Genomic DNA, 23,080 nt, shown 5'->3' on the forward strand with positions numbered 1-23,080 from the left:
TTTAACACGTATCTGTACTAGCTCCTTTGACATTATTATTACCGAAAATAACAATGCAATTCCTTTTCAAATTAGCCAATTTTGTCACAGCTTCAGCAAAACAATTTTGACTTTTCATTCGAATAAGTCTTATTATAACTTTGATATATACGTTTGCCCCTTCATCATCGTTACCAGAGAACCATTTATATTCTATCACATTAGCAGTAAACTTACCAACAACTTCGTTGATCTTTGACTTTCCGAAAAATCATTATCTTTATCGAAACCCTATCCGCATCTTGTAACGATAATTGCCATACCAATTACTGAGAATCAGCAATCAGTATTTTGAATCTCGCAGTGTTTCTACATCAACAGTTATATGCATACATATAACACTTGTCTCTTAGAATTATGATCTTCAATTCTGAAATTCTGAAAAGCACACAGTCTACAAATCAATACTCTAAATGTTGAAAAAGCTGCATGAAGCAGCAGAAACTGTAGACAACCATAAACGACCTTAACCGTCTGAAGTTTGATGATAAAAAAATAGTATGTTGGCAAAGCTCAGAAATGACAAGACTAGAAAATGGATTAAGCAAACTATGAAGGAGACTGTGGACAAATCACAAGGACTAAACTTGTATATAAAGAATCCTCTTCTGATAAAATCTTTAGCGAATACCTTGATCCTTAATCGCTCTAAATCATTGTGAATGAATTTCTTCATCACAATTTGATTCTGAAATTCTAAAATATCATCGAATCTTTCATTATAAATATCTTTGATAATTCTGAAGATATATTCATAACTATTCTTACCTGAAATCATTTATCTCTTCGCGCTATCTGTGTTATATCATAAAAGAAACAATTTTAGTTTCTAAATTCTGAAACCTTCGAGTTTAAAATATGAATGTTTTTGAAGTAGTGTTGGGAACTGATGCATGAGTTAGTATAATATAATGACACTTGATCAACGTGATTATATTACAGTCGTGACAAGGGTCATAGAACAGATTTGTTTATTTAAATTGGACCTCGTTTGGACCACTTAATGAGGTGTTTCATATTTCAGATAACTGGTAAATGCCCATGTGTATCACGGAAGAGATTTTCTCCCAATGAAGGAAACCCCTTTAGTTTAAAAACTGACTTCACCTTATTTCCATTTTAGGAAATTATAACACATACATACACATACGCTTCTATATCTCAAACCCTAACCCAAATCTTGTGATTATAATCTCAATTGAAAGCTGATTTTTATGTTTACTGATTTCAATAACTCCACAAGGTAGTTTTAAACTGATTTCATGTGTTGATTCAAGTGAAATCTTTGATTTTATGAGTTTTTGTGTTAAAATGGGTTTTTAAATCAAATCCTGTATTTGAAGTGTTGTTTATGTCAAATTGAAGTTAGTAAACATTTGTATACGAGTTATGTATGTCTCCTAAGTGATTTTTAGAGTCAAAACAGTGCAAAAAATAGATTTGGGGCTCAAAATGACGAAATCAGCGACCTGGTGCTGATGAACAGCTCCCGTACGGTTGTAGGATGCACTCGTACGGGTACGGGGTGTATCCAGGACATTTTGGGTGCAACCACATGGTTACAGGTGCTCCCGCACGGTTGCAGGTGCTCCCATGCGGTTGCAGTCTGTTTGCTTTTTAGAAAACTTGTTTTGGCCGTAACTTTCAAACCGTAACTCCATTTTTTATGAATAAACTACCGTTGGAAATGTAATGAGGTCTACTTTTCAATAGTGAAGTTTTAAAACACTGAATTAAACTTTAATTTGGGTCAAAATGATGGGATAGCGTGTATGCCTCGTTTTATACGTGTGTGATAGTTGCAATTGAATGGGGAACCATATAAACTTGTCATATATGGATATATTATGCTATATGATGTTTTTTAGAGTATGAATTGATGATATTATTGATTAGATATGTACTAACTTGAGATATGATATTCTCAGGTAATAAAGGAACGGAGAAGGTGTAACGACCCAAAAATTTTCGATCAAATTTAAACTTAATCTTTATATGATTTCAACTTGATAAGCAAAGTCTATTAAACTGAGTTACAAAATTTTGAACTATTTACATAGATTCATTTATACCTTTGACTATTCCCGACGATTCACGAACATCGATGTATAAATAAATATGTAAATATAAATGAAATCTATACATATGTAATATTGTAATAAATATATATATATAATTAATAAATAATAAGGATACAATAAAATTATATAGTTAAAATACATTATAACAAATAGTAAACTTAATTACAAGCTGAATATAAATAGTATATTAATACCATTATCGTTATTAGTATGATTAATAGAATTACTAATATTATTATCTTATTAATAAATATTAAGTATTATAATCATTTTTTACCACTGTTAATATTATTTTAGTATCATTATAACTATTATTATTAATATAAAAATGATATATTTAATACATATAACTTAACAAAAATTAATATTTTATATACAAAATGAATATATGAAACATGTAGGTTATTAATATAAAAATTATATAACTAATAAATTTATATATATATATATATATATATATATATATATCTATATATATATATATATATATATATATATATATATATATATATATATATATAAATTTGTTTGATTACAATTATGTGTGTTAATATATATTTATAAATGATATAGGTTCATGAATTCGAGGCTAACCTTACACTGTTCAGTTCCGTCGAATGCATATTTTTACTACAAAATATCGTATGGTGAGTTCATTACTCCATTTTTAAATGCTTTTGCAATATATATTTTTGGGATTGAGAATACATGCGCTTTTATAAATGTTTTACGAAATAGACACAAGTAATCGAAACTACATTATATGGTTGAATGATCGAAGCCGAATATGTCCCTTTTGCTTGGTAGCCTAAGAATTAGTAAACCGATCTGCTAATTGACGCGAATCCTAAAGATAGATCTATTGTGCCTAACAAACCCCATCCATTGTAGCAGATGCTTTAGTACTTCGATGTTATTTTATCATGTCTGATGGATGTCCCGAAATGATAGGGGATATTCTTATATGCATCTTGTTAATGTCAATTATCAGGTGTTCAATCCATATGAATAATTTTTGTCTCTATGCATGGGACGTATATTTATGAGAAATGGAAATGAAAATCTTGTAGTCTATTAAAACTATGGAAATGATCGATTATGATAAAATAATGAACTCACCAACCTTTTGGTTGACAGTGCATTTGCTCATTTTAGATATATTACTTGGAGTCATTCATGACATATTTCAAAAGACGTTGCATTCGAGTCGTTGAGTTCATCAAGATTATTATTAAGTTTATTATAGTTGGATGTATTATGAAATGGTATGCATGCCGTCGACTTTCATTGTAATGAAAATTTATCTTTTAAAAACGAATGCAATGTTTGTAAAATATATCATATAGAGGTTAAGTACCTCGCGATATAACCAAATGTAATGTATTTGTCTAGGTGGATTAGGATGGGTCCTTTCAGTTGGTATCAGAGCGGTGGTCTTAGCAAACCAGGTCTTGCATTAGTGTGTCTAACTGATAGTTGTTTAGATGCATTAGTGAGTCTGGACTTCGACCGTGTCTGCATGTCAAAAGTTTTGCTTATCATTTCGTGTCGAAAATTACCTGCTTATCATTCTTAGGGAATCACTTGCTTATCATCCTTAGTCTAGACACATCTTATTGCATTGATTGCATGATTAGTGTATAGACAAAATTCATATCTTAGCATATCTGCTAATTCATATCTTAGCGTATCTGTTATTGTAAACTTTGCCTGACATATTCCGTAAATTCCTCCGTAGTCTACGAAATCTTTTGTTCTATATGTATAGATATTCTATGTAATTAGAATACCATCCAATAGCCATAAATCATTTCCTATCAAAAAATCCTTTACCCAATCGTACGAAATAGAACTCGTCATTAGTTCAAGTTCTTCGGAACCCGACAGCTATTCCGACGTGGGTGTTCACCTAAGCTCCGGAAGCAGCGTTTACCAGAATGAATCAACCAATCAGCCATCCCCAATTCATCTGATGGGTTCGTAGTCGACTTAATCATTGGAGACGAGAAGAAGACGATACTTTCCATCAACAAAATTTCCCTCTTGGCGATGAACTTGAAGCACTCACCGACGAACCAATCCGAAACACCATTTTCACCTTCATTACCCGAATATCTCGCCATGATTATATACTATCTCAAATTCAAAACCTTATTCATCCGCTCGTTCCGACCGAAAATCATCCCGGAGTAATCGAAGAAGTCAACGAGCTTCGCGCTCGAGTAATCAATTTGGAGAATATGGTGCAAAACTTACCAGCTTCAGCAACATCACATGCCTCAACATCTCATTCTGTACCTCGAGTATAATAATCGTTCTACGTATCGTTCTACATCAATTATCTTCTTTCTTCATGGCGATTATGTAATCTCTAATGTTTTAGAGATTATGTATTCTAGTTCTAACGGTAAATCAAATGAGATTAATAATATATTAATTCATTAAATCCATGATTACATCTGAAGAAAATATATACGTAAGTATATTTTCACAAAGATTGTAATTAAAAATTCTTTCGTACAAACTGTAATGGTGAAAATATTTTAACGGGTAGGTAATACCCAAGGAATATTTAGATTTCACATTAATAAGTTATACTGTACATTCTTCGAATCTGATTCAACAGTCATTTACTATCCTACTTACATCCACAAGATATATGTATCGGTTCACAGTAGAATAACCATTTTCATTCAATTTCATATTTGGATTTTGACCTATCAGAATCCAACAAGTGGTATAATGAAGAAAACATTGGACAAAATAAAATTTGTTAGAAACAAACAAATTAACTATGAGAAATTTTGTTAAGAATCCACGCTAACTGTTCCTAGCTAACTGTTAATTCCTTATTATATTTATTTATCGCAATTTAATTATCGCAATTTATTTATCGCAATTTAAATTCTCGCAATTTTATTTATTGTCATTTAATTTCTGTTATTTATTTACGCACTTTAAATATCAGGACACGTATACAAGGTTTTGACATATCATATCGACGCATCTATATATATTATTTGGAATAACCATAGACACTCTATATGCAGTAATGTTCGAGTTAGCTATACAGGGTTGAGGTTGATTCTACAATAATATATATACTTTGAGTTGTGATCGAGTCTGAGACATGTATATAATGGGTCACGATACGTATTAATTAATTCAAATATTATATATTAAACTATATATGAATTATTGAATTACTAATTGCGGACTGCTAACTGTGGACTGCCAACATTGGACAATTAAAATGAATTAAAATATTGATTATAACATATGAAACTAAACAATTCTTCAAGTTTGCCACTTGATTTCATCTTAAACCTCATTTGTATTTTGATGGTTACAATCTGCTTTCAAGCCTTTCATAATTATTGAAAATACCTCAATCGAGAGGATGAACCAACCGCACTTCATCTACGGAAGAAAAGATTGATGCATATAGTTATGCACCTGAAAACACTCGGAACCTGAGTAAACGTTTAACACGTATCTGTACTAGCTCCTTTGACATTGTTATTACCGAAAATAACAATGCAATTCCTTTTCAAATTAGCCAATTTTGTCACAGCTTCAGCAAAACAATTTTGACTTTTCTTTCGAATAAGTCTTATTATAACTTTGATATATACGTTTGCCCCTTCATCATCGTTACCAGAGAACCGTTTATATTCCATCACATTAGCAGTAAACTTACCAACAACTTCGTTGATCTTTGACTTTCCGAAAAATCATTATCTTTATCGAAACCCTATCCGGATCTTGTAACGATAATTGCCATACCAATTACTGAGAATCAGCAATCAGTATTTTGAATCTCGCAGTGTTTCTACATCAACAGTTATATGCATACATATAACACTTGTCTCTTGGAATTATGATCTTCAATTCTGAAATTCTGAAAAGCACTCAGTCTACAAATCAATACCCTGAATGTTGAAAAAGCTGCATGAAGCAGCAGAAACTGTAGACAACCATAAATGACCTTAACCGTCTGAAGTTTGATGATAAAAAAATAGTATGTTGGCAAAGCTCAGAATTGACAAGACTGGAAAATGGATTAAGCAAACTATGACGGAGGCTGTGGACCAATCACAAGGACTAAACTTGTATATAAAGAATCCTCTTCTGATAAAATCTTTAGCGAATACCTTGATCCTTAATCGCTCTAAATCATCGTGAATGAATTTCTTCATCACAATTTGATTCTGAAATTCTAAAATATCATCGAATCTTTCATTATAAATATCTTCGATAATTCTGAAGATATATTCATAACTATTCTTATCTGAAATCATTTATCTCTTCGCGCTATCTGTGTTATATCATAAAAGAAACTATTTTAGTTTCTAAATTCTGAAACCTTCGAGTTTAAAATATGAATATTTTTGAAGTAGTGTTGGGAACTGATGCATGAGTTAGTATAATATAATGACATTTGATCAACGTGATTATATTACAATAAGTCATGCTGAGTTTCTAATGGAACGTGATGATTCACAGATTTTATCGTCATCATGTGCTATGTTACACGACTCTTACATTTTACCTAATCTTTAAACAAATCAAGAACATATTTTCTTGATAGTTCTATGTTCTCTCTTGATATTCTGGTAATTTGACAAATCAAGATCGTGCTATTACGATTTCTTTTATTATAGAACATTAACTATGTTCATTTCAAAACCCATACCTACGAATTCTAGATCATTACTTGCTTCACGCAAAGTCGAGAAGAGAAAACAAAAGTTTGGATTGAGGGAGAAAGAATAGAAGATATGAGCTGTGGGAATAAGGAAACGAAGGAGGTGGATTTATAGTGAAATATCCGCAGAGCAAATCAAGATAGATTATTGCATTTAATCGAAGAGAATCCTAATTTCCTTAATTACCGAAGAATTAAAACTTATTACGAAGATTTTCTCCAAATCCCTTGAACTTTGAAAATCAATCCTATCTACATCAAAAGATATGACAAATCTTCATTTACTCACTTTCACACTTTTGTGATAGCTTCATTCGTACTCTTCAAATAAATGAATTATTTTACTCATATTACTAACTGATGATAAAACTCTAATTTCTAGCTCGTTTGCGTCATGAAAACCTTTTTATTGTCAGTCATGACCATCCTAATCAAATTTCGGGACGAAATTTATTTAACGGGTAGGTACACTGAAAGGACCTGTCCTAATCCACCTGGATAAATACATTACATTTGGTTAAATCGCGAGGTACTTGACCTCAATATGATACATTTTACAATCATTGCATTCGTTTTTAAAAGACAAACTTTCATTACAATGAAAGTCGACGGCATGCATACTGTGACAACCCGGAAATTTCCAACCAAATTTAAACTTTAATCTTTATATGTTTCCGACACGATAAGCAATATTTGTTAAGTTAAATTTCAAGAATTTTAAACTATGTTCATACATTCATTCAACCTTAACCAAGTTCCAACGATTCACGAACCATTAAACGAATATGATAATATATGTATATGTGTAACTTGAAACGTAAACAAAATATTAGATTAAATACTTTATATGATTGTATCTGTTTCAAAATGTTTATTAATGGAATTAGAAGATAAGATCAAATGATTGAATTATCAGATATATTGAATTATGATTACAAGTCTCTGTTGAAAGGCCCACGTTGATTTGAGAAATCTTTCCATTTTAACAATATTCAGAAAATGGTAAAGTGATTTATAAATAAGAACAAATTGTCAATCATTGAGAACTAGACAAAGGATAGTGGAAGATTGAATCTCATAAAGACTCGATTGATCTATTTAGTTTTAAACGTACAAAAACGTTTTCAGTTTAAAAAGAACTTTATTATTAAAACGTATATAACTTTTATAAATATCTAGAATCACTTTTGACAACTCATTACTTAACTAGTATGATAAAGATAACGATATTTATATTTTATTTTATATATATAACGATTTAAATTAATATTATATATATTTATACGCGTATTATACGTACATAGTTTTATACTTTTACTATACTTAAAATTTACCTTTACTTTATTTTTACTTTACTTTAACTTTAATAATTCATACTTTAATAATTCACTTTAATAATTCATACTTTAATAATTCACTTTAATAATTCATACTTTAATAATTCACTTTAATAATTCATACTTTAATAATTCACTTTAATAATTCAAAAATCTATTATAAATAGAATTCAATAGGTTTCATTATTTCATAGAAACTTGAAAATATTTTTCTCTAAACTCTCTCAATCGATTTACATATATATATTTACTCCGTATTATTTCAAGATATTATTAGTATACATAAAATATTACGAAGGAGTGCTGTCCGAGTGATTTCGAAATTGTTTTTCGAGTGGGATAGGATTAAGAAAATTATGGGTTATAGCTATGGAGGTGATTGAGTATGGTTCATGGGTATGCTCGTGAGGTCAATATAGTGTTTATCATTTCCGTTGCGTCTACGTACCTTTCCTGCAATATTGAATCTCAATATTGATACGTGAGTACTCATAATTTAACTTTTACATACTAATAGTGTATCCCTGACTAGTGCTCGAGTATTTAGGATTATGCATGCTTGTAATTTTAATATTGCCCTTAGACAGGTTAGGTTGAATGTTGAATTAGTTACACTTGCGATTGAGATAAGGTATAAGATATGCATGTCCTTGGAAAGCTAGCGAAAAATTAAGAACTTTTCCTTTAGATATCGAATGGTTTCGATGAACGGATTAGAAGTTATAATCAATTGAATTTTCGATATTTTTATTAAAAATGATTATTATTATCCTCGTTTTTATCGTCGTTCTAGTTTTATCTTATTATTATGATTATTATTATCTTTGTCAATAAAAGGGATTTATCATTAAAAATTGTTATTTTTTTTATTATTACTATCGTTATTATCGTTAAAGTTATAATTAGTATTATTATTATTATCCAATTATTATTATTATTATTATTATTATTATTATTATTAGTATTATTATTATTATTATCGTTATTAATATATATATATCATTATTTAAAAATGGTTATTGTTATTGTTATTATTATTATTACTATATTATCATTAAGATAATTATTAGTTTTATCGTTAATAATGTTATAGTAACTATCATTATTAATATTAGTGTATTTAAAACAAATATTTGTAACACCTAATTATTTTGATTACTATTATTATCATTATTATGAACACGATATAAAAGACGATTAAAAGCTATTAAACGAAACGATTAGGAAATAATGAGTAAGAGTATCATGATGAAATTAAAATATTATAAGATATTGATTTAGATAAAATTATCGTTCTTATTATTTTTATCATTACTATTATTATTAAAAGTATCGTTAGTATTAAAACTATCATTTTAACAAAAATTATCATTTTAATAGAAATGTCATTGTTACAATAAAATATCATTATTATTATTTTAAATAGAATTATTATTTTAAAGATAATATTAAAAATTATCGTAAATATTAAAGTTATCATAATTAGAGTTATCGTTTTATCATAATGTCATCTTAATAATTATAAATATTGATATTTTTATAATAATAATTATTATTACAAAATAATACAACTTTTACTTACTATCATTATAGATATTATTTTATCAAATAAATATGTGATACAAACATATTTTACTACGTGTAATAACTTACTTTAATAATACCTATCATATTATCTTTATGATATTAAATGAACCCTATAAATTTTATTACTTAATATATATAAAAGTATATTTTATTATATAAATTTAATATAAAATTTTATTTATTAATAAATAAATTATATTATTTACTCTAATAAATCTTTTAAAAATATTTAAAAATATAAAACAACGATATTTAAACTATATATTAATCTTGTATAGATTTTTGGAAATTATTTTGAGTCAAATTTACTTTTGTTGACTTTTGCATATTAGTCTCGAGCATTAGGATTGTGGTACACTATGACTTAACCTAATTTGTTAGACAAATATTGACCAACACATAAATATATATAATTAATTTAGGTTCGTGAATCCGAGGCCAACCTTGCACTTGTTCAATGACGTTATATGTATTTTTACTACGAAATACAGTATGGTGAGTTTCATTTACCTTTTTACCCTTTATATTTTTGGGCTGAGAATACATGCGCAATTTTTATAAATGTTTTTACGAAATAGACACAAGTAATCAAAACTACATTATATGGTTGAATGATCGAAATCGAATATGCCCCTTTTTATTAAGTCTGGTAATCTAAGAATTAGGGAACAGACACCCTAATTGATGCGAATCCTAAAGATAGATCTATTGGGCCTAACAAACCCCATCCAAAGTACCGGATGCTTTAGTACTTTGAAATTTATATCATGTCCGAAGGAGGATCCCGGAATGATAGGGGATATTCTTATATGTATCTAGTTAATGTCGGTTACCAGGTGTTCACCATATGAATGATTATTTTTGTCTCTATGCATGGGACGTATATTTATGAGAACTGGAAATGAAATTCTTGTGGTCTATTAAAATGATGGAAATAAATGATTATGATAAACTAATGAACTCACCAACCTTTTGGTTGACACTTTAAAGCATGTTTATTCTCAGGTGTTAAAGAAATCTTCCGCTGTGCATTTGCTCATTTTAAAGATATTACTTGGAGTCTTTCATAGCATATTTCGAAGAACGTTGCATTCGAATCATTGAGTTCATCAAAGATTATTATTAAATCAATTTATTGTTGGATAGTGGATATTATGAAATGGTATGCATGCCTGTCAATTTTCGATGTAAAGAAAGATTGTCTTTTAAAAACGAATGCAATGTTTGTAAAATGTATCATATAGAGGTCAAATACCTCGCAATGTAATCAACTATTGTGAATCGTTTATAATGTATATGAACGGGTCCTTTCAGTTGGTATCAGAGCGGTGGTCTTAGCGAACCAGGTCTGCATTAGTGTGTCTAACTGATAAGTCGATAGGATGCATTAGTGAGTCTGGACTTCGACCGTGTCTGCATGTCAAAAGTTTTGCTTATCATTTTGTGTCGAAAATTAACTACTTATCATCCTCAGGAAATTACCTGCTTATCATTTTTAGTCTAAGACACGTCTTGCTGCATTGATTGCATGAATAGTGTATAGACAAAAATTCATATCTTAGCATATCTGCTAAATCATATCTTATCATATCTGTTACTTTAAACTTTGCCTGACATATCCCGCAAAGTCCTCCGTAATCTACGAAATCTTTTGATATATATATATATATATATATATATGTAATTAGAATACCATCCGTTAGCCAAAATCATTTCATATCGAAAAAAAAAAAAATCCTTTATCCAATCGTACGAAATGGAATTCGTCATCAGTTCAAGTCACTCAGATTCCGAAATGGAATCCCATTCAAGCTTCGAAAGCAGTGTGACCGGAATAGATCAACCAATCAGTCATCACCTATTCTGGATGAATTGGGGATGGGTTCGTAGCCTCCTCAATCATTGGAAACAAGAAGAAGGTGATCCCTTCCATCCACCACATTGCCCTCTTGACGAAGAACCTGAAGCACTTACCGGCGAACCTGTCCGAAACACCATTTTCTCGCTCATTTCCAGAGTATCTCGTCACGATTATATATTACATCAAATTTTAGATTTTATTTATCCGCTCGTCCGAACCGACAATCACCCCGGTGTAATAGAAGAAGTCAACGAGCTTCGCGCTCGGGTAGTGGCTTTGGAAAATATGGTGCAGAGATTACAAACACCAGCAGCAGCATCAGCAGCATAACCAGTACCACCATCATCAACGTCAGTAGTACCATTACCACCTCCAACCATAACCGCGTCGTAAACCTCAACTTCACAATCTGTCCCACGAGCATCAACGTCATACGCACCATAGATACCAAGGAGTAACAACAACAATAACTGACGAAGTATTAATTCATAACTTCATTGGAGAAACATTCTGCGGCGATTATGTAATCTCTAAAGTCTTAGAGATTATCTAATCTAGCCCTAACCATAAATCAGTTAAGCGAACCAATATGATAGAAGGAAGAGTAGAAACCCTGACAAAAATGGTGTGTGATTAACAAGCTAAACTTGCTTTACCAACAGCATCAACAGTACCGTCAGCGTTACCAGCATCGTTAGTACAGTCAACATCCGAATCAACAACACAGATAACATCACAAACTCCGTCAGTTCAAGAATCACTGTGGACATCATTACGAATCAATAACGTGTATATTGTATCAACGAGTTATGAAGAATTAACTCATTCCCTCTCAAGAAATTATATGTATATTATATATATATATATATTTTGAAATAAATCTTTCCATGCTAAACTATTGTGTGTGAATCTTAACTACTCGGTTAATTCATATTACAAATATGCAATAATGTACGTCCTTCGGCCGCAACTTAACCAGCGTTAACTACAATCTCTGTCGCAATTCAACAAATTCCGATTCATAATAAATCAAGTATATATTTGATTTTACACTTTCATCATCGATGTACCTGAAACTTTTCAGATAACATCATTCGTACTTTGCGAAATTCACAAGAATTCCACGAACCGAACATCATACATCAACAAATAACGAAGTATTGATTCATAATTTCAATGTCATTAAAGAAATACTGCGTAAAAGTTATGTACTTTTTAAAGACTTTAGGGATTATTAAATTCTAGTTTCAACCGTAAATCAAATGAGTTTAATTTAACACTAACTCATTAAATCTATGTTACATCTGACGAAAATATACATATATATATATTTTCATAAAGACTGTAATAAAATTCCTTTTTACAAAATATTAATTGTGAAATTTTTTTTTAACGGGTAGGTAATACCCGAGAGATATATAAATTCACAATTAATATGTTACATTCTTCGAATCTGATTCAGCAAATTATCCATTTTACTCCCTACTTTCACAACAATATACATTCTTTTATAGAAATCAAAACAACCATACTCATTCAAAATTTAATTACATATTCTGATTTTGAAATCTCAAAATTCAACTCGAGATATGACCAAAATCATCACTCTTAGATCCTTACATCTTTCACAAGCTATATTTTGACTTCAAAACTGTGTTAGAACATCAAATGTATGTTAACGATTACAATCTGTGTTCAAACCCTTCGAAAATTTCTGAAGACACTTCGAATGATGAGCAATCGAGATGATGATCCAATCACATGTTACCTACAGTTATGTACCTGAAAAACTCTTGAAACCAAAGTAAAAGTTTAAACAACGTATCCGCGTTAGATTCTTTGGCATTTATTAGCAAAAATAACTTTGCGACTCCTATTCAAAGTAGCCAGTTTTGTCACAGCTCCAGCAAGTCAACTTCGACTTTTCAGTCAGACTAACCTTATTATAACCTTGAGATATACACCATCGTTACCAGGGAACCTTTTACATTCCACCACATTATTAGCAGATGTACCAACAACTTCATTACCCTTTGACTTTAGCCTCTCCAAAAAGTCATTATAATTATTTATTGAAACCCCATCATTTACTCATTCGCATCTTGTAATGAGAATTGCCATACGAATCATTGGGAATTAGCAATCAGTATTTTGAAATCTCGCAGCATGTCTACGCCAACAGTTATATGTGTATATATAACGTCTATCTTCTGGACTTAATTTGAATGTGAAGTTTCTGAAAAACACTCCGAACTAAGAATTGGTTCTCCGAAAATGGAAAAAATGCTGATGAAGCTGCAAAAACTAAAAACGACTTTAAACGGTAAAAGCTGAATGATAATGATGAAGTGTGCTGGCAAAGCGCAGAAAAAGAGAAGTTTTGGAACTGGAAAACGGATTGAGCAAAGTAGGAAGGAGGCTTTGGACAAATTACAAAGACTGAACCTGACTTCAAAGGATCCAAATGATTCAGTACCTGCTGAAGTCATTAACGAATACCTTGCTCCTGACTCTAAACCCCTGCGGACAATATTTTTCATCATCCTCTGATATTAGAAATTCTAAAATATCATCATATCTTTCATTATAAATATCCTCCATATTTCTGAAGATATTTTCTTAATTTTTCTTATTTAAAATCATTTACCTCTTTGCGCTATCTGTATTACAACATAAAAGAAACTATTTTAGTTTCTAAATTCTGAAACATTCAAGTTTAAAATAGGAATATTTTGAAGTAGTGTTGGGAACTGAAGCATGAATTAGTATAATATAATGACACTTGATCAACGTGATTATATTACAGTAAGTCATGCTGAGTTTCTAAATGGAACGTGATGATTCACAGATCATAATATCATCATGTGCCATGTTATACGACTCTTGTATTCTATTTAACCTCTAAAATATCAAGAAAATATTTCTTGATGATTCGGCCTTTTCCAAGGTATTCTAGTAATTTGACAAGTCAAGATCGTGCCATCACAATTTCCTTCCTAGAACATTAACAATGTTCATTCTGAAATTCATATCTGTGAATTCTGGACCATTACAAGCGGTGCTTAATCGCAAGAAGAAGAAACAAAAGGACAAAACTCCGAAATAAAAATTGGGGTATAAATTGCAGCAAATAAAAGAGAGCATTAACTGTTAATGATAATGATTATAGAAGACAGAAGCAGAGACTTTGAAATATAAGGGAACATATAAAGCCCAACGATAAATCAGAAATTATAAACCATATATATCGATGCATATAGCAATATAAAGACACGGGAGAACTAGAAACACTATAAACTCAAGAGTATAGTAGAAGTAAATAGATTCTTCCGGCAGTAGATGAAAAAGAAGAATGACCGATATGAAAGTTAGAAGTATATCGAGAATCAGAACTGGATGGAGCATATTTATGAATACTTTAAAATATGAGTTGAGGGGGAAAGAATAGAAGGTGATGAAACATGACTAGGAACTTAGAAATCAACAGATTTAACTCACACAATGGCGAAATAAGTGAATCAAACCCTCTAGTGAGTAGGTTAATTTTTTTTTGATTAATTTAGTCAAACCACAACTAAATCAAGTGTGATTAGATCAACACCTAGAGCTATTATTCACCACCTGGGTGATTTGGACTGAGAGAAAATTGGAGGAGCTCACTAGATCTGAGTGTGTGTAACAAATGAGAGGCTTAACCTAAAATTGAAGAACATAAGACTTTATATACCCCTATTGTTGACTCACCCATACGATTCATTCATCACACGTACGAGTTGGCTTCATCAGCCGTACGGGTGATCACTCACTCGTGTCTTCTCATTTAGGTTGTAATTGTGACTTAGCTCAGCATCAGCCATACGTACGAGCTTGTCAGCTGTACTAGTGAGGTTTCACTCATACGTCTGACTAAGTCTAACATAGTCAAACATCTAAATCTCGTTCCTGCAGTTCCTGTAACCACATACAAACACGTATAGGATAATAACGAGCAATCATGGTGGCCTGTAAACTGTTGTACCTGCAATGGATATGGGTAGATGTCTAGGGACTTGCATAAAATGCATCAACAGAAGGTGTGAGTTGTAAGGAAACGAAGGAGGTGAATTTATAAGAAAATCTCTGACAGAACAATTAAAATGGACGATCGCATTTAAAGCGGATCCTAATTCCCTTGATTACCGGAGAGTCAAATCTTATTAAGAAGATTTTCTTCAAATCCCTTGAAATCTGGGAATCAATCATATCTACGTCAAATGATAAGATGAATCTACACTTACTCATTTCACTCTTCTATGTTAGCTTCATTCGTACTCTTCATATAAATGGATTGTTTATCCAAATTATTCGCTGATGATAAAACTCTAATTTTCAGCCCGTATGCATCATAAAAACATACTTATTATCATTCAGGACCTTTCCACTCAAATTTCGGGACGAAATTTCTTTAACGGGTAGGTACTGTGACAACCCGGAAATTTCCAACCAAATTTAAACTTTAATCTTTATATGTTTCCGACACGATAAGCAATATTTGTTAAGTTAAATTTCAAGAATTTTAAACTATGTTCATACATTCATTCAACCTTAACCAAGTTCCAACGATTCACGAACCATTAAACGAATATGATTATATATGTATATGTGTAACTTGAAACGTAAACAAAATATTAGATTAAATAATTTATATGATTGTATCTGTTTCAAAATGTTTATCAATGGAATTAGAAGATAAGATCAAATGATTGAATTATCAGATATATTGAATTATGATTACAAGTCTCTGTTGAAAGGCCCACGTGGATTTGAGAAATCTTTCCATTTTAATAATATTCGGAAAATGGTAAAGTGATTTATAAATAAGAACAAATTGTCAATCATTGAGAACTAGACAAAGGATAGTGGAAGATTGAATCTCATAAAGACTCGATTGATCTATTTAGTTTTAAACGTACAAAAACGTTTTCAGTTTAAAAAGAACTTTATTATTAAAACGTATATAACTTTTATAAATATCTAGAACCACTTTTGACAACTCATTACTTAACTAGTATGATAAAGATAATGATATTTATATTTTATTTTATATATATAACGATTTAAATTAATATTATATATATTTATACGCGTATTATACGTACATAGTTTTATACTTTTACTATACTTAAACTTTACCTTTACTTTATTTTTACTTTACTTTAACTTTAATAATTCATACTTTAATAATTCACTTTAATAATTCATACTTTAATAATTCACTTTAATAATTCATACTTTAATAATTCACTTTAATAATTCAAAAATCTATTATAAATAGAATTCAATAGGTTTCATTATTTCATAGAAACTTGAAAATATTTTTCTCTAAACTCTCTCAATCGATTTACATATATATATTTACTCCGTATTATTTCAAGATATTATTAGTATACATAAAATATTACGACGGAGTGCTGTCCGAGTGATTTTGAAATTGTTTTTCGAGTGGGATAGGATTAAGGAAATTATGGGTTATAGCTATGGAGGTGATTGAGTATGGTTCATGGGTATGCTCGTGAGGTCAATATATTGTTTATCATTTCCGTTGCGTCTACGTACCTTTCCTGCAATATTGAATCTCAATATTGATACGTGAGTACTCATAATTTAACTTTTACATACTAATAGTGTATCCCTGACTAGTGCTCGAGTATTTAGGATTATGCATGCTTGTACTTTTAATATTGCCCTTAGACAGGTTAGGTTGAATGTTGAATTAGTTACACTTGCGGTTGAGATAAGGTATAAGATATGCATGTCCTTGGAAAGCTAGCGAAAAATTAAGAACTTTTCCTTTAGATATCGAATGGTTTCGATGAACAGATTAGAAGTTATAATCAATTGAATTTTCGATATTTTTATTAAAAATGATTATTATTATCGTCGTTTTTATCGTCGTTCTAGTTTTATCTTATTATTATGATTATTATTATCTTTATCAATAAAAGGGATTTATCATTAAAAATTGTTATTTTTTTATTATTACTATCGTTATTATCGTTAAAGTTATAATTAGTATTATTATTATTATTATCCAATTATTATTATTATTATTATTATTATTATTATTATTATTAGTATTATTATTATTATTATTATCGTTATTAATATATATATCATTATTTAAAAATGGTTATTGTTATTGTTATTATTATTATTACTATATTATCATTAAGATAATTATTAGTATTATCGTTAATAATGTTATAGTAACTATCATTATTAATATTAGTGTATTTAAAACAAATATTTGTAACACCTAATTATTTTGATTACTATTATTATCATTATTATGAACACGATATAAAAGACAATTAAAAGCTACTAAATGAAACGATTAGGAAATAATGAGTAAGAGTATCATGATAAAATTAAAATATTATAAGATATTGATTTAGATAAAATTATCGTTCTTATTATTTTTATCATTACTATTATTATTAAAAGTATCGTTAGTATTAAAACTATCATTTTAACAAAAATTATCATTTTAATAGAAATGTCATTGTTACTATAAAATATCATTATTATTATTTTAAATAGAATTATTATTTTAAAGATAATATTAAAAATTATCGTAAATATTAAATTTATCATAATTAGAATTATCGTTTTATCATAATGTCATCTTAGTAATTATAAATATTGATATTTTTATAATAATAATTATTATTACAAAATAATACAACTTTTACTTACTATCATTATAGATATTATTTTATCAAATAAATATGTGATACAAACATATTTTACTACGTGTAATAACTTACTTTAATAATACCTATCATATTATCTTTATGATATTAAATGAACCCTATAAATTTTATTACTTAATATATATAAAAGTATATTTTATTATATAAATTTAATATAAAATTTTATTTATTAATAAATAAATTATATTATTTACTCTAATAAATCTTTTAAAAATATTTAAAAATATAAAACGACGATATTTAAACTATATATTAATCTTGTATAGATTTTTGGAAATTATTTTGAGTCAAATTTACTTTTGTTGACTTTTGCATATTAGTCTCGAGCATTAGGATTGTGGTACACTATGACTTAACCTAATTTGTTAGACAAATATTGACCAACACATAAATATATATAATTAATTTAGGTTCGTGAATCCGAGGCCAACCTTGCACTTGTTCAATGACGTTATATGTATTTTTACTACGAAATACAGTATGGTGAGTTTCATTTACCTTTTTACCCTTTATATTTTTAGGCTGAGAATACATGCGCAATTTTTATAAATGTTTTTACGAAATAGACACAAGTAATCAAAACTACATTATATGGTTGAATGATCGAAATCGAATATGCCCCTTTTTATTAAGTCTGGTAATCTAAGAATTAGGGAACAGACACCCTAATTGACGCGAATCCTAAAGATAGATCTATTGGGCCTAACAAACCCCATCCAAAGTACCGGATGCTTTAGTACTTCGAAATTTATATCATGTCCGAAGGAGGATCCCAGAATGATAGGAGATATTCTTATATGTATCTAGTTAATGTCGGTTACCAGGTGTTCACCATATGAATGATTATTTTTGTCTCTATGCATGGGACGTATATTTATGAGAACTGGAAATGAAATTCTTGTGGTCTATTAAAATGATGGAAATAAATGATTATGATAAACTAATGAACTCACCAACCTTTTGGTTGACACTTTAAAGCATGTTTATTCTCAGGTGTTAAAGAAATCTTCCGCTGTGCATTTGCTCATTTTAAAGATATTACTTGGAGTCTTTCATAGCATATTTCGAAGAACGTTGCATTCGAGTCATTGAGTTCATCAAAGATTATTATTAAATCAATTTATAGTTGGATAGTGGATATTATGAAATGGTATGCATGCCTGTCAATTTTCGATGTAAAGAAAGATTGTCTTTTAAAAACGAATGCAATGTTTGTAAAATGTATCATATAGAAATCAAATACCTCGCAATGTAATCAACTATTGTGAATCGTTTATAATGTATATGAACGGGTCCTTTCACATACCATTTCATAATACATCCAACTATAATTGACTTAATAATAATCTTGATGAACTCAACGACTCGAATGAAATGTCTTTTGAAATATGTCATGAATGACTCCAAGTAATATCTCTAAAATGAGCAAATGCACAACGGAAGATTTCTTTCATACCTGAGAATAAACATGCTTTAATGTGTCAACCAAAAGGTTGGTGAGTTCATTAGTTTATTATAATCGATCATTTCCATAGTTTTAATAGACCACAAGATTTTCATTTCCATTTCTCATAAATATACGTCCCATGCATAGAAACAAAAATCATTCATATGGATTGAACACCTGATAATCGACATTAACAAGATGCATATAAGAATATCCCCTATCATTCCGGGACATCCATCGGACATGATAAAACAACATCGAAGTACTAAAGCATCCGCTATAACGGATGGGGTTTGTTAGGCCCAATAGATCTATCTTTAGGATTCGCGTCAATTAGTAGATCGGTTTACTAATTCTTAGGCTACCAAGCAAAAGGGGCATATTCGGCTTCAATCATTCAACCATATAATGTAGTTTCGATTACTTGTGTCTATTTCGTAAAACATTTATAAAAGCGCATGTATTCTCAGTCCCAAAAATATATATTGCAAAAGCATTTAAAAAGGGAGTAATGAAACTAACGATACGATATTTTGTAATAAAAATATGCATTCGACGAAACTAAACACACATTTATATATATATATATATATATATATATATATATATATATATATATATATATATATATATATATATAAATTTATTAGTTATATAATTTTTATATTAATAACCTACATGTTTCATATATTCATTTTGTATATAAAATATTAATTTTTGTTAAGTTATATGTATTAAATATATCATTTTTATATTAATAATAATAGTTATAATGATACTAAAATAATATTAACAGTGGTAAAAAAATGATTATAATACTTGATAGTTATTAATAAGATAATAATGTTAGTAATTCTATTAATCATACTAATAAGGATAATGGTATTAATATACTATTTATATTCAGCTTGTAATTAAGTTTACTATTTATTATAATGTCTTTTAACTATATAATTTTATTGTATCCTTATTATTTATTAATTATATATATTTATTACAATATTACATATGTATAGATTTCATTTATATTTACATATTTATTTATACATCGATGTTCGTGAATCGTCGGGAATAGTCAAAGGTATAAATGAATCTATGTAAATAGTTCAAAAATTTGTAAACTCAGTTTAACAGACTTTGCTTATCAAGTTGAAATCATATAAAGATTAAGTTTAAATTTGATCGGAAATTTCCGAGTCGTCACAGAAGGCTCAGTAGTATAAGACTTCTGAGTTCTTGCTGTTTATAATGTGAGTGGGACTATATGATATTGTTATATGTATGTAGTAGCGGGTTATGCTATTGTTGTCCTGCTATGTTTGACCTGATTTGATAGTATATAATACACTATGTTATTTGTGGTGATGGTGTACACATTAGTATTGTCAGCTTTGAATTGTGAAGCTTGACAACCGGCTATGAATTGTGAAGCTGGGTGGAGGTCAACCCCGAATTGTGAGATTGGGTTCAAGTGTTACTATGCGTGTAGTATAGTATTGAATAACGTATCCCCTACGTTCAAATTACTATATGAAGGAGACAGTATCAGGAACTAACAGTAAACTCTAGCCTGATCAGCTAGTAGTTAATGGCCCATACAAGCCGCTGTTCCTCTATTATTGTGTTGCTTGTTTATTTACTATTATGAAATTGTGCTTATCTTGATGCTAGATACCTATGACTGTTAGGATAATTCCATTCACTTAGCTTTATGCTAATCTCCCACAGTTCCTCCCTGCAGGTTAAGCTTTGCATGCTATAGTTTTGGGAGTGGTTGCTTTTGGAAGTGTTTGACAAGTTTACTCTGATGTCTATATTTTGATACTTATATGTGTGTAAAAGCTTTTTGGTTAACGTAACACCTAGATAAATGTAATAACTATGGTTTAGTTAATCACTAAGTATGGTTTGTAAATATTAATATGATATGTTTCCATTGTGTTTAAAAAAAATATATATACGGTGTTACAAGTTGGTATCAGAGCGTAGGTTTGGCAACGTGTACACATGGATGTCATGTTCCCAAACCTTGCTCATGTTATGTCAAACACATCCGTGGGGTAGCGTTAAGTGAGTGTGGAGGTTGTATGTTAGTCTTAGGTACTAACAAGTTATCCACTAAGCTTTGGTGAGATGATGTGCAGTACATGTTAAAGATGACTAACGGACAACAGAATGTTCATGCTCCCCCAACCCCTGGTATCTTCATAGCTCCGATAGAGGGTGAAATTTCAGATGAAGATCAAGGAGAATACATCCAGAGGTTGGAAAGTGAGCTACAGGAAGCTCGAGAAAAAATTATAGAACTAGAAAATACTCTTCCTGCACGTACCTTAGGCGCAAATGTGGAACCGCCACCTCCTGGTTTTCCATTCCCCCAACGTGGGTCTGCACCCACTGGGACTTCATCTCAACAACAACCACAACAGTACCAGTTTCCATTACCTCATCAATTCCAAACACCACAGCCTAACCAGATACCTCTTAAAACTGGATACCAATATCCTAACCAGTTTATGTACACTTACCCATTACAAATGATAGCGCAACCACTTGTTGTCACCCGAAAGAAATGTACCTTCAAACAGTTCATTGATTGTATACCCCCAGAGTACTCTGGAAGTACAAACCCGATAGACACCTTAGATTGGATGTGTGAAGTAGATCCAGCATTGGATGCTTGTCAATACGAACCTGAATTGCGTGTTATTTATGCAAGCCGACTTCTGAAAAAGAAAGCAATGGGCTGGTGGGATTCTTTGACAGCCCAGGTGTCAAAAGAATAGTTGAGTCAAGTCACGTGGGAACAATTTTCAGCAAAGGTATGCGAGCAATATTGTACTCCTAACGAAATCTCCAAGATGAAGGGCGAGTTTATGAATTTAAGAATGACTAAGCAAATGTCAATTGATGAAGTGATTGAAAAGTACACCGATAAACTCCGCTCTGTACAACAATGGCTTCCCAATGAACAATCCAGGATTGATTAGTTTGTTGAAATGATTTTGCCTGAATACCGATCGATGGTGAGATTAGCAACAACTTTGCCTCAAGCGTTTGCTATGGCAAGAATGGTAGAAGGAGACGTCAAAGCCACCAAGAGTAAACAGAGAGAGCAGATGTCACAACCAAAACAAGCGACAAGCCAGACGAGTCAAATGAGCAATAAGTCTAGGAAATCTCATGGAAACTAACAACGAAGTAGGTTTTCTCAAAGTGACAGTAGTAGGAATCAAAGAGCGTGGTGTAATGCATGCAAATCCTCACA

This window comes from Rutidosis leptorrhynchoides, chromosome 6, assembly GCF_046630445.1.
Source record: "Rutidosis leptorrhynchoides isolate AG116_Rl617_1_P2 chromosome 6, CSIRO_AGI_Rlap_v1, whole genome shotgun sequence".
NCBI classification, from domain to species: domain Eukaryota; kingdom Viridiplantae; phylum Streptophyta; class Magnoliopsida; order Asterales; family Asteraceae; genus Rutidosis; species Rutidosis leptorrhynchoides.